Source organism: Tripterygium wilfordii, chromosome 23 (genome assembly GCF_013401445.1).
Source record: "Tripterygium wilfordii isolate XIE 37 chromosome 23, ASM1340144v1, whole genome shotgun sequence".
In the NCBI taxonomy this organism is placed as follows: domain Eukaryota; kingdom Viridiplantae; phylum Streptophyta; class Magnoliopsida; order Celastrales; family Celastraceae; genus Tripterygium; species Tripterygium wilfordii.
In genome coordinates, this window is record NC_052254.1 from 9,498,316 (window position 1) to 9,512,820 (window position 14,505).

Below are 14,505 nucleotides of genomic sequence, written 5' to 3' on the forward strand. Positions count from 1 at the left end.
TAGTATGGATAGGGTTGCAATTGTGAGTTAATTTTATACTCTTGTTGATGGCATTAATTTTGGCATTGAAGTTGTTTAGTGTTTGTGGGTATCATTCTGGTAAACCCTCAGGAGACACAACTCCTCCTACTAGGGGCACCTAGGGGTTTAAAGGCTTGTGACACATGCTAAGTGTCATCGTGAGCCCTACGAAAGTGGCATAGATTAGTTGCTTATTTGGAGTAGGTCTTTGTTGTTTTATTTTTCATTTGAGCTTAACAGAAAATACTCTTTCCCTCCTTTATTCATTCTCAACTTGCTCGAGGACGAGCAAAGGTTAAGTGTGGGGGTGTTTCCCGATCGATCGGAGTACTATTCACAGCACTGCGCAGTTTCGCGAAAAAGACCCGAATTCACGTGTTTCTAAGCCAAAACGACCCCAACTTGTTTTGGAAACGACATAAGAGTTTGGAGAAGTATAAAAGACATAAGATAGGGTTTTGGAGGAGAGCTTGGAGGCTGGGGAGCTGGATTTCGTGCTACCTCCATTGGAGAGCTTGGAGGCCACCTTGGAGCTTGGAGAAGAAGAGGATCTACAAGGGGGTTTCCTCTCTCCTTTTCTATCCTAGTTTCTATGGTTGATTTCCTTCGTTTAATGATGTATTTTGCTTCCATGAGTGGCTAGATTTCCTACTAGGGTCTTAATGTAACCAAACCTTGAAGATTCAATAAACTTGATTTCCTTATTTCTTAATTTCTCTCTCTCTTGATTGTCTATGGGTGTGATTAATGCTTTTGAGTGTTTGGCCATCATTCAATTGATTTGCTGCCTAGATTGAGACCGGAAGGAGATATCTAGGGTTTGCCTCAAGCCATAGATGACATAGGGTGCATGAACCATAGGAATATAGGTTTGTGACTTATGCAATCGCTAAATGATTTCCATAGTTCGTAATGGGTTTTTGATATATTAATCCGATTGTTAGGAATAACAGGGATTTATATTGAAAATACGTTTGATGTATCTAGGAATAGAACATTGAATAGGTTGGGAAATCGATTGTCATTATTGAGAGATGAATTAGGGATTAAGGAATCAAGGGAATTGAATTGGATAGGTGAGGTGAAGTTAAGTACCCTAGTGCTTTCCATCCTTGATTTCATATTTGTGTTTGATTTGTTTTTGTTCTTTTTAATTAGTTTAGTAAAAATCAAAAAACCAATCGCTAATCCTTTTCTCCAATTTACATAATTGTAGCTTGTTTGACATTGATTTCTTTTGCCAACACATCCCTAGTGGAAACGATAATTTACTCATCTTTATATTACTTGTGCGATTTGTGCGCTTGCAATTAAATCCATATCAGGAGTGAAAAAGGTAGGACGATTAAATGACGTAGTTATGCAAGTGGGATGATCAGGCGGTTAACGTATCGGAGAGTGTGAATAATGATGGCCTGAGGTAAAGTATTCTCCAAGCATTGTGGCTAAGGCTTATGAATGGAGAGACAAAACGGTTAAATGGAAAGTTGTCAGAGGTTAGGTATACAAGAAGGTAAAGGCTAGTTTCTAATTGGGTAATGAGGTCAGTCACCTAAGAATATAAGGGTTATAGACTAGGGCGGGTAGCTATGAAAAAAGTTGGTTACAGACTTTATGGAAAGGTGTCAGTTGCAGGCTTTACGGTAAGGTGGTGGTTGATATAACAAGAAGTATGTGGCTTTATGATAATGCAAGTGAGTGAGCAGTAAAGTGAATACATACAAGTGAAGCGTTCATACCTGGTATGGATTTTAATCCATATCTGATGGCGTGTCCAAGGTCAAGCGCCTGCGATGCTGTCAAACACTTCCAAGGAACGAGGTAAAACTTGTCTGTTGAACGTGGTAGAACATGTCCGTTGAGTGAGGTAAAACCTGCCCGTTTAAACGATTTATGCTTTGGCTTTGATAGCTAATGTGGCACTATGTTGACCATGATTTGCTGACATGGCGTCGTTGAATTGTCAAAGTGGGGCCATGATCGATTTTGGCCACTACAGTTTGTCCCCCGCTCTCTGAGTTATAAAGTAGCTTAGAGAGTAGTTCAGCTGTTGGTTCTGTAATCCTGTTGTATAGATAAGAAAGCAAGACATGCTGTTGAATTTTGTCAATTTTGTTGAGTGGCCCAATTTGATAAATATAGAAGCTCTTTGGGTGGCCATTAGCTTTGGCGGGCCCAAAGGAAAGTTTGCTTTCTTGGCGATCATTGAGCTAACGGGCCTAAAGGAATATTTGCTCCCTAGGCGTCTAATGTTCTAGCTGGCCCAGGGGAATGTTTTGCTCTTTGGATGACCATTAGCTCTGGCAGGCCCAAAGGAAAGTTTGCTCTCTTGGCGGTCATTGAATTAATGGGTCTAGAGGAATATTTGCTCCTTGGGCAGCTAATGTGCTAGCAGGCCCAAGGGAATGTTTTACTCTTTGGATGCCCATAAGCTCTGGCAGGCCCAAAGGAAAGTTTGCTCTCTGGGTGATCGGAGTGCTGTCGCGCCCTTAGAGGTGTCCTTCATATGAGAGATTTGTCATCGAGCGAGTGCCCACGTATCAGTTTACAAAGAGTTTGATGAGTTCTTTAAATGGTCAGTAATCGTAGTTGTAATAAATAAAGGATAATTTCTATGAAATAAATGTATAATAAACAAAAGTATGTTTAAATGTATAGCATAGTTGGGTGAGCACTTGTCAACCTATTGTATTGTCTTTGCAGCAGATTTAGGCATGCTAAATGTAGAAAGAAAACATTCAATTGCCTAACTTGTATATAAAACCTAAAGTCAAAAAATATAAATGTCTTGAATTTCGACAACGTAGTCCTTGATTGGGGTGTGTACCAAGTATTGAAGATCAAAGCACTCTCCTAATGAATATAAAATTCTAAGAGTTTTAATTTGAATTGGGCAAGATGAAGACTTATGTTACGAATAAATAAGGGAGTTTGGAGAGTACAAAACTAATTACTATCCTTATTTAATGGTAAATAAAGGCTCATATTAGAAGTATTATTTAATATTTAAAAGCTCTGAGGAAAGGGGAAGCTGTGCGATAGGGGAGCGTAGCGTACAAGTCATTAATGCGTTGAAATTCGCGTATAGCTTTATTCAGGCAATTACATATGAAGGATCACACATGCCATTTGGTAGGAAACCAAAAAGTTACAATTTATTTATTCCCTAACTTAATGCTCTTACACGTGATAAGGAGACTGACGGTGTAAATTGAATTATTGATGCACACATGGTGCGATACGGTCCAAGTATTTATATTACGTCAGTGTTTTTGTCAAACGAAGAGACGCCTAAGTTAGATATTTAAGACGACTAGGGTTTTCTCGATTAGTGTTAGGTAGCATGTAATCATGTTCTTTGGGTTACCAAGGAATTTTCGTCGTTTTATGGCTATATAAGGGTTTCGTTAGGCTATCTTCTTCACACGTCCATAGAAAGAAAGAATTTCCTAAGTGAGAAGCTTCTTCATACGTCCATATATTTGTAGAAGGAAAGAATTTCTTGAGTGAGAAAGCTTCTTGAGAAGTCAATTTCTAGAAGGAGAGAGATTTTACAGAGGTTTGTGAATACAAACCAATCATGTCTGGTTTGCTTCTTTCCTTCGTGACTTTTGTGTTTCTTCTGAATTTCGATAGCTATGGCTAGAGTCAGGGAAAAGAAGGGAAGAGGCAAAGCTAAGATCGAGGCGTCGCTGCGACCGCCAGAGATTGATTCCTCAGTCGGATCTCGTATTCTTCCGACGGAGTTTAGCCCAAATCAAGACTTGGCAAGGAATATCTGGCTTGCCTGAAGGAAGCTTACCAATTGCCAGATGATCTCCAAGTTTCTCCTATAGGCGAGGAAGTGAGGGTTGATTCCGATGTTACTCGTGAATTATCAGTTTACAAAGTGATGTTACAAATTTCTGATAGACGATTTTATTGTGGCAGGTGCTCAACAAAATTGGGATCGCTCCCAGTCAACTGATGCCTAACCCATATAGGATAATTCTCTGCGTGCAGTACCTTGCTGAGAAACATAAAGTGTCGTTTGGAGTGGAGGATTTGCTATCTTTGTATAGTTTTAAAGAGCACAAAAATGAGAAACTGCGAGTGATGATGAACATCAAGTGCAAGGCGCACTCAATAGTGTTAAACCTTGCCTCCAATGATCATGGCGAGGAATGGAAACATGAATATTTCTGGGTACGAGGAAAATCTTTGTGGGGTGCAAAAATTGGATACCTTCGGTGGAATAAACCAAATAGTAAGGTTTTTATACTTTTTTAAATTTATTTCGCTTGCCTTAGTGAATCTAACATCCGTTTTATATTCCTATAGTTCCAAAAAAAAAAGAGTAGAAAACGTGGAGAGTGAAAAAGAAGCTAACAGGAGAACTGAGGCGGCTAAGAAATTAAAGGCTTTACCTGATGAAGAAAGAGATTGGGCAACCATTTAAGGAGCCTTTCTTTCAACGAGTGCCAAGGCTTTCCAAAAAGGTATATTTTCTTCTTAGATTAAAAAATTTTGCTCAACTTACAAGTGGTTTATCATAGATTCCAAGAAGATCAAGAGGAGTTTGTGCGCCGAGAGCAAGAAGAAAAAGAAAGAAAAGATTGTTGAGGCGACGAGGTAGCAGTGAGCGAGGAAATAGTTCTTCAATCGAGCATTAGAACACCTAGAAAAAGTAAGAATTTCAATATTTTCATTTTTAAATGTGAGTTTTGGGTGAATTATACGTTTTAATTTACTATTCATATATTTCTTGTAGCGGTTCCTAAGAATGGCAAACAGTTCTTGTGTCCCACAGAATTGTTGTAAGAGATACGATGAAGAGAGCCGAGGAAATACCTCAACAAATTAGTGATATTCGAATTGAGGAGATAATAGAAGGTGAGTTCACCGAAGACGTTGGGGTGGCTGACCCCCAAAATGTTCAAAATATTAGGGCGATCGAACCTCAGAATGTTGGAGCGAGTGGGATTGAAGATGTTGAAGCGAGCAAAGACCAGGAAAAATGGAGGCATGTCGAGATGAGGAGCAAGAAGAATGAAGAAAGAAGAAAGAAGAAGAATGCAAAGGGAGAAAAAGAAAGAGAAGCGAAAGAAATAGAAGAAGAAGCGAAAATTCAAGAGGGCGAGAGGGGTGAAGTTTAGAAAGAAATACTTGATCTTTTTCCTGATATGCCAGATATGAGGAGTGCTAATTTTGGAGCCGAAACTGGTGAGCAAAGAACTTGTGTTGTTCAAGGTATGCTTGTTAGGCAAAGATACAAACGAGTCTTTAAGAAAAGAAAATGATATGATGGTGATGAGGGACCATCGCTTGGTGCAAAAAGGGCACGAACATGTGCCAAAAAGTTTCACAAGGTTACTTCTCAAGGTGCTCGATCTATCTCGTTCTTGCTGCCAATGAATATCTCCTTATGTAAAGCTTCTGCTCTTGCCCGACAAGTTTGACAATCTTCTTTTTTGAAAGGACGACAAGATTTTAAGTAGACGTGGTCTGGATCAAGTGTTGGAGGAAAGTATCGTGCAAGCTTTCCAACATTTTCAAAAGATGCTTTACATGAAAAAGGAGTTTGCCACTCTTGGGAATGACATAAAATTTGTACTTGATGGGAGAGCAAGAGCCAGAGCCAGGGTCGGTCGCCTCAAAGAAAAGTTTGCGGATATGGAAAAGAAATTAGATGAGATGACACAACATCTTACAGTGAGCAACTGTTCCTATCAACAAGCTGCCAACTGAGGAAGCACAAAGATGGCAATCCAATTGAGGAAGCACAAAGATGAGGCGGAGAAAGAGAGAGATGCAACGAATGAGGCTCGAGCGGTCGATCAACAAAAGGTGTTGAAAATTTTTCATGTGCAACATAACGAAACTTTGGATAATCTCAAGAGCACTATTGAGGTATTTTCCAACAAAGAAAAATAGATGGAGGAAAATCTAGCCCAGTCGAAGAGCGATAGAGCCAAATTCAAGAAATAACTCTAGATAGTTGGAGGCCTTGCTACTACAGAGCTTAAGTTAGAACTCTTTCAACAATTCAAAGAAGGGAAAATGGTTGAGTGGCGAGTCGATGAAGAAATTTCCAACTGTGAATCAGTGTTGAAACTCGCCAAGAAGAGAGAGAAAATAGTGGAAAGTGATGAAGAAGTAGAAAATGAAAGTGAAGAAGAAGTAATTGAAGACGAAGAAGAAGATGATTTATAAAGGGCAATAGTGAGCCAAACAATACTGGTCAAGCAAATGAAGAACTTCAGGTGGGAAATCAGCCAAAACTCATTGAGCCTGTGAGGAATGCTTTACCTGATGATAATCTAGAAAACTCGACGAGGGGGGAAAAGAACTCGACCAACATATTTCCTTAAAATTGCTACTTTGCTAAGTTTTTGTTTGTAGTTGTACTTCTATCTTTTAATCTTAATGAATATTATGTTGTTGCATCATTCAATGCATGTTTTATCATATCAATCAACTGTACTAAGTTTGTTGCCCTCCTAAATTCTTGTTAAAAAATCCAAGGTAAATGAAATAAATTCATTCGCCAGAACTTATAGGTGTTGAGCGCCTAAAAACTTAATTGATCTATTTCATATTAACTTGTCAATTATCCCTGTCCCCTAGTTCAAGTGGAAAACAAAAATTCTATATAAACTAGAGAATATAACTATAAGCATGGAAAAAATAGATGCACAAAGTAAAGTTAGTTGACGGGCAACTGACCGGATTTCTGTTGTGCCAGTTAGGCGTGCAGAAGCTGGTTGACCGTCGCTAGCAGTCATACCTTTTAATTGTTCTCACCCTCCTGTAACCTGCATCCAAAGAAACAGATGACGAACGTCGAAGCGTTCGTTGTGGAATAAGTACTTGATCAAAAAAGATTATATGTTTAAAAGCATACTATGTGCACACTAGATTTATTTTTTTCGAAATGATATTGCTTCAAGTGGATGATGTTCCAGCTGTTAGGAATATTGCGACCATCTTTTTCTTGAAGTCTGTAAGCTCCTTGACCCACTACCTCGGTAATTAAGTAGGGGCCTTCCCAAGTTGGATCGAGTTTGCCCGCACTAACTTCTATTGTATTTTGGAACACTCGTCGAAGTACCCAGTCGCCTACCTTGAAAGACCTGGTGCGAATGTGTTTTGTTGAAGTGTTGGGCGACCTTGATATTTTAGGCAGCAGTTCTTGTCAGAGTTTTCTCCCTAAGCTCATCAATCGTGTCTAGTTGATCATTCATCTGCTCCCAATTAGCTTCTTCATTCACCCATTGGAATTTAGTAGAGGGCAATCTAGCTTCGACTGGAATTCCTTCTTTCGAATCGTAGGCCAATGAAAATGGGGTGTCCCCTATTGCATTCGTTGTCATTGTCCTATAAGACCACAATACACCTGGAAGCTCATCCGCCCAAGCTCTTTTGGCTTTTTCCAATCTTATCTTCAATGTGTTAATGTGTTGATCAAAGTTTTGTTGAAAGCTTCGGCATGTCCATTGCATTACGGATGACAAAGTGTGGCGAACAACAATTTGATCTTCCAATGGTTGCAAAAGCTTTTAAATCCATGGCTAATGAATTGATAGTCATTGTCTGCTACTATCGAATACGGCACGTCGAACCTGCGAATAATATTTTTTTAGACAAATCTTTTCACCTCTATTTCCTTCACGTGACGAAAAGTTTCAACCTCAATCCATTTGGTGAAGTAATATATCAACGCCAAAAAACTATTCTCATTGGCCAAAGGTGGTGTGAGACTTGGGCAAATCTTTGGCATTTGTCACATCGGCACACATAATCAGTGGCGTCCGTCTGCATTGAAGGCCAATAATAACCTGTCGAAAGTGCTCAGTGAGTTAAACTTCGTCCCCTAGAATGATTTCCACATTCCCCTTCGTGTAGCTCACCCAAAACATAATGAGCTTGTTCAGGAGTTATGCATCTTATTAAAGAACCAGAGTAAGAGCATTTATAGAACAAACCTCCATACATAGTGTATCTAGCTGCGTTCGCTTTTAGGCGTCTGGCCTTATTTCTATTGTCAGGTAGTTGGCCCTCTTCAATATATCGTGCCAAAGGAACTATCCAACTATCTTGTGATGGTTCTAGCGGTGGTTCGTCAATTGTCAACATTTTGTCTGGGCCCACTGCTTCATTTAGAATTGCATGCCTCTTGCATATTGACGACCATTTCAGATATTCATAAAGCATCGGTTGTCGATCCGTTGTCTGGATTGAGGACCCTAACTTGGCGAGTGCATCAACATGGGAGTTGTTTGCCCGATGGACCAATGTTATTGCAAACTCTTTAAAGTTTCGTAGCTCTTTTACTAACTTCAAATATTCTATCATTTTTTGGATCTTTCGCCTGATAAGACTGTTTAAGTTGGTTTACTAAATTTTTAACCCCCAAATCCATGGTGAGTTGCATACCAACGATCAAAGACTCATATTCTGCTTCGTTATTTGTTACTCGAAACCCACAACGTATTGATCGTTGAAGAATGCTCCTTTCAGGTGACACCAAGACTAAGCCAAGTCCACTTCCTTTAATGTTACTGGCTCCGTCGACTGAAAGTGTCCATTTTCCAATAGTTTGAACTGACAAGCACAATAGTTCTTTTTTACTGCCTCTTCCATAGAAAGAGCGAAATCAACAATAAAGTCGGCCAAAACTTGAGATTTGATCATCGTGCGGGGTTGATAAGTAATATCATGCTCACTCAACTCGATCTCCCATTTCGTCAACCGTCCCAATTTGAAAATAAGGCCGCAACTTCCGTGTCAATGTGATGAGGGCGAGGGCGAGCTTATCCATCTGACTGTATCTAGTTTTGGCGTCAAGTAAACTCTTGCTCACATAATACAATGGTGTTGCTTATAGTCTTCTTCCCTTACTAGAACTATGTTGACCACTGTTTCAGATATCGCTAAGTAAATGTACAACTGCTTACCCGCCTTTGGTTTTGACAAAAGTGGAGGGGAAGTTAGATATGACTTTAAATATTGTAGAGCACTCTCATATTCTTCTGTCCACTTGAAGTTGATTGCCTTGCGTAGAGTAGCAAAAGACTATGACACTTGTCCGACGATCTAGAGATAAAACAACTAAGCACTGCGACTCTACCAGTTAACTCCAAGACATCTTTCACGCAAGTTGGCGAGGAAATGCCAAGGATTGACCTAATTTGATCTGGGTTGGCTTCAATTCCTTGTTCGGTTACCATAGACAACAAATGATCCAAGTGCTATTTGGCGAGCAAGGACTTCATCATCATATCATCTATGTATACTTCCATCGTGTTCCCCAGTAAACTGCCGAACATCTTGTTGACCAATCTTTGATAGGTCGCCCCTGCATTTTATAGCAATAGATCCCTTGCTCAGTAACAAATGTCATTTCTCTTGGTCTTCAGGGCGCATTAGAATTTGATTGTAGTTTGAGAAAGCATCCATGAAACTCAACGTCTCATGACTCGTCATGGCATCTACCATAATATCAATATGGGGAAAAGGATAGAAATCTTTCTTGGGCAGGATTTATTCTAATCCGTGAAGTCAATGCATACTTGTTATTTACCATTCTTCTTTCTATCTAACCACAATGACATTTGCCAGCCAATCGGGGTTGTTTACTTCTCTAATGAATCCGTTATCGATCAGCTGTTGAACTTCTTCATTGATTATTCGGTTTCACTCTGGGGCAAACTTCCTCCGCTTCTACTTAATTGGCGGGTGACTGGGATCAACTTGAAGTCTATGTTGGGTGACCTATGGATAAACCCCAGTCGTATCGGCATGAGGCCAAGCAAAATAGTGGTGATGCTTGGCGAGGAACTCAATCAATTTTTTCCTTAGATCCCTTGATAGGCGAGTGCTAACTTGGACTTTTCTTTCAGGAAACCCCAGGCAAATAGGGATCTCGTCTAACTCCTCCATATATGGTATATTGGGCTCGCCGACGATCCCCTCATGCTATAATTACTATAACTGTGGACTTCTTATAACACTTTCATAAGCCCAGTTGCTCGCCGTGTATCTCCTTGATACCAAAATCAATTGAAAACCTCAGTACTTGGTGATAAGTTGATGGGATGACTCTCATCTCATGAAGTCATGGTTGCCCCAAAATTAAATTATAGGCTGATGGCCAATCTAGCACAAGGAATCGTGTATGCGCATTCACTCCACCAGCATACATAGGTAGTGCTATCTCGCCCTCAGTGATCTTACTTTCTCCACCAAGACCAAAGAGATTTGTTGAATGCCAGATGATATGTGCTTCATCAATATGCATTTGCTTCAAACAACTCAACATCAAGATGTTTGATGAACTTCCGTAATACGAGGGAGCGCATCTTCCATGCTTTTGTAGTCATATTTGGCAATCTCCTCATGGACCCCGCATCTAATAGGATACCATTTTTTAAGGCGTAGAAGACTGTTTTTGGATTATAGTTGGGGATACACTCTTTCCCTGTTGAATCTAGTTAAGAAATCTCGAGTTGTCTCTGTAGCTCATTGTATGAGTTTAAACAAATCTTTCAAGCATTTGGGTATCTTTTTGCTACCAGTAAAATGCATGAGGAAAGCGTCGACCAGCTAGGCGAATGATGATATTCCTCCATTTGGCAAACTAATATACTACTGGAGGGCAACTAATGTCAAACTGGATCCAAAGCCCTTACACATGCAAGCTTCTCTCACATCTTGTGGGATGGCAGTTGCCAACATCTTCTGTTTATAATGTGTCGCATGCTCGTCGGGATTTGTTGTTTCGTCATATAATTTCATCACAGGGGCCGCAACTCCATAGAAGGGATATATTCTCTCCTTGTCGAAAGTCTTTCATTTTTGCTTACGAAGCTTTTCATTTTTCGTTTCTGCTACGGCGAGGCGATCAAAGTTTTGTTGCGTCTGCTCATTCATTGTAGCTACTTGGACGATTAATTCAGCGACAACGTTGTTATATGAAGTTGACATGGTGTTTTAGATGATTTTGGAAACTGATTTCTTGCTTCGTTGAAAGACTATAGAGGCCTCACGATGGGTGCTAAATTATAGATACCCAATTCTACAATCGTTGAAAAGTCAGAGTATGCTGAGGGGGACCACCTATAGTCCTGCAAAATAAGAAGGCTGGTAGCCTATAAGACTGGGGCATTGGTGTGTTGCCTGCCTAATTGGACTCTGGCGTGAGATTAAGTGATGGTAGTCTGTAAGTAATGCAAGTATGGTGATGCTTGTGAATGATTATGCGATAATATTTGGTAAGTAGGCTAAGGGCTAGAGAGAGGTTTTTAGAGAGAGAGAGGGTATGTATTTGGTTATCGCTTCTGCCTATTGAACATCCCTCATATCAGAAAGTATAAGGGTATTTATAGGAGTGAAAAAGGTAGGACGGTTGAATGATGTAGTTATGCAAGTGGGATGATCATGCGGTTAACGTATGGGAGAGTGTGAATAATGATGGCTTGAGGTAAAGCATTCTCCAAGTATTGTGGCTAAGGCTTGTGAATGGATGAACAAAATGGTTAAACGGAAAGTTGTTAGAGGTTAGGTATACAAAAAGGTAAAGGCTAGTTTTTGATTGCGTAATGAGGTTGGTCGCCTAAGACTATGAGGGTTATAGACTATGGCGGATAGCTATGAAAAAGGGTACAAGCTTTATGAAAAGGTATTAGTTGCAGGCTTTACATTAAGGTGGTGGTTGACATAACAAGAAGTATGTAGCTTCATGATAATGCACGTGAGTGAGCAATAAAGTAAATGCATACAAGTGAAACATTTATACCTGGTACGGATGTTAATCCATACCTGATGATGTGTCCAAGGTCAAGCACCTGAGATGCTATCAATCACTTCCAAGGAGCAGGTGCCTAATTTTATGGGTCACTCGTCAGTGAGCAAATGTTCGACGGGTGTTCCTACTTGCTTTCATTTGTTGAACGAGGTAAAACTTGTCTATTGAACGTGGTAGAACCTGTTTGTCAAGCGAGGTAAAACCTGTCCATTTGGACGATTTATGGTTTGGCTCTGATAGCTGATATGGCACTATGTTGACCACGATTTGCTGACATGGCGTCGTTGAATTGTCAAAGTGGGGCCATGATCGATTTTGGCCACTACACCTATCAACCCCTACCCTTATATAAACGAGGTTGAGGTTGAGGTTGAGCAAAGGTACGCTACACACATTCTCTGATTCACGCATGATAATTTTGGAATCACTATTACTATTAGAACTTCATGAGTTTGACACTGACCTGACGTGTGGATCGTCCAGAAAATTGCATCCATAGGTTTGTTTCTTTTTTTCCCCCTTAAGAGTGTATATGTTGCCAAATATGTTAGCTTATAAGTTGTCCAGGCAAGAGATCAACCGCTTTTGTCTTTTGGGATAAGAGTTAATGATGTAACGAGTCTGTAATGTTCGAGCATGCCACAACTTACTGTCAGTCCAAAGAATTGATATCGAATTACGCATCAATCTGATTTGTTACCAAACGAGTTGTGTGCAACTAAGAACACAAGACTGCTGGTTTGAGGGTGCGTTCCTGAAAATGACTTAAAATTTATTGAGTGTCACATGAGAAAAGCGGGAAAAGTACTTCTATTGAAATAATGAAAATAATACATCAGTGGAATGTATTGGAGTTTTCATTGCGAATACATCATGAAATGTAACATTATGCATGCTTTACAAGCTAAACATAAGAAATAGCCACGGAGACTACAGCCACGGAGGTTTGAAAGGAAATAATCTGGACTAATAATAGTTGATCGGAGTCATACTAAGAAAGCAGTAAAGTTTGTAGACGCATAGTCTATGTTTGATGCGTGATAGTTTCAATTTATGGTGTTGTTCCTTCTTATAGTCTTCCTGATCTTTGATGGTGGTTCTTCTCCTGTCTTCTAGGCATGATCTTGACACGACATGACATGGTTGATCATGGAGTAGTGGTTGCTGATTTGCTACTCAGGTTACTTGCCTAAATTCCCCTATAACCTTTGGGTATTCAAAGTGGGTGGATCAATGGTGATGGATTCAGATTATGGTCTTCATTCATGGAGGTCGTTGGGACACAAAGAACGTGTATCTTGCCCTACTCCCTGGAAGTAGGCCTCTTGTGTAGTGTTGATGAATTTAGGTTACTAACTTGAAACGTTTAAACATTCGGTGACGAAATTGAAAAATAACCTATATCGGTGATGACATGTTATATTAACCAAAATAAGAGTTTATTTTGTATTCTTCTAAACTGCTTTGAGTTTATCCATTTGTTAACAAACCTTAAATAGAATAAAACAGCTCTAATGATAAATCCCTGGATTTTAGCTCTTCTAGACAATACACCTTCAAACACCTTGATTTCTAGCAACATGATCCTAAATTTCAAACCTGATAAGATCATTATTCTTCTAAAATGAACAAACAATTAAGCATATAATCTCCTTTCTTTACTACGTGTAGCCTGATGATTCGTTTAGAGTATCCAATGGTGGGTCCCATGCTGCCATGATATGATTAGAGGTCATATTAAGTATACGCTCTATTACATATACATAACATGGAAATAAATTTATGTTCTAGCAAAAATTTGTGTGTACACGTCAACATTGTGTTGCTCTGAAATGTTGCCATGCTCATTGAACAAAATCATATATTGTATATTAATCACTATAAATTCATTTTTATTAATCATTCATCTTTAAATTGATGTATAGTCTTCCTACATTGATCAAATACATATATCATAAATATTAATTTATCATTAAAATTAATGTATCACATTTTCGATGTAAAATTCTGCACAACATACACGTCGACATTGGGGTCCAAACTGTGAAGTAGACGACGAATCTCATACTTGTAAGAACAATCAAGTTAGTGTTTTTCTCAAGAATCAATCAAGTATCTAATGTTGTAAGGATATGGTACTTGTTGATTTCCCTATATTCGATAGGGATAAGTATTGGAAAAACCCTTTTACTTTCAAAAAAAGTTCAAACAAGCCCTTGTACAATTTGTCGAGCTAAACAAACCCCTCTACTTTGTATTTTTGACTTAACAGGTTCGTTGTATTGAATTTCGTTATAACAGTGCTGACATGACCGTTAAAATATATGACATGGATTATACTTGTTGACGTGTTATTTTACAATCAAAATAGCCCCTGTACTTCAGACGATGGATAAGGTAAACACCTCTACTCTAAGAAAAAAGACAAATGAGCTCATGAGCCAAAATAGTGATTAACTCAATAATAGTCTGCAAATGTTAGTCAAGCAGTGAAGGTCTGTACGAACATAGACACAACTATAGATACGAGTGTTGTTCCTGCATTGAAACTACTCTATAAAACAACCAAATTAAGGACAAAGATCATAATCTATTGATTGATGGGGGCATTCCAAATGCTTGTAGTCATTACTACCACAAAAGTTCCTCTCTACATGATGTTGCTATTCGAATATTTGGATTGATAAAATGTTAAAATT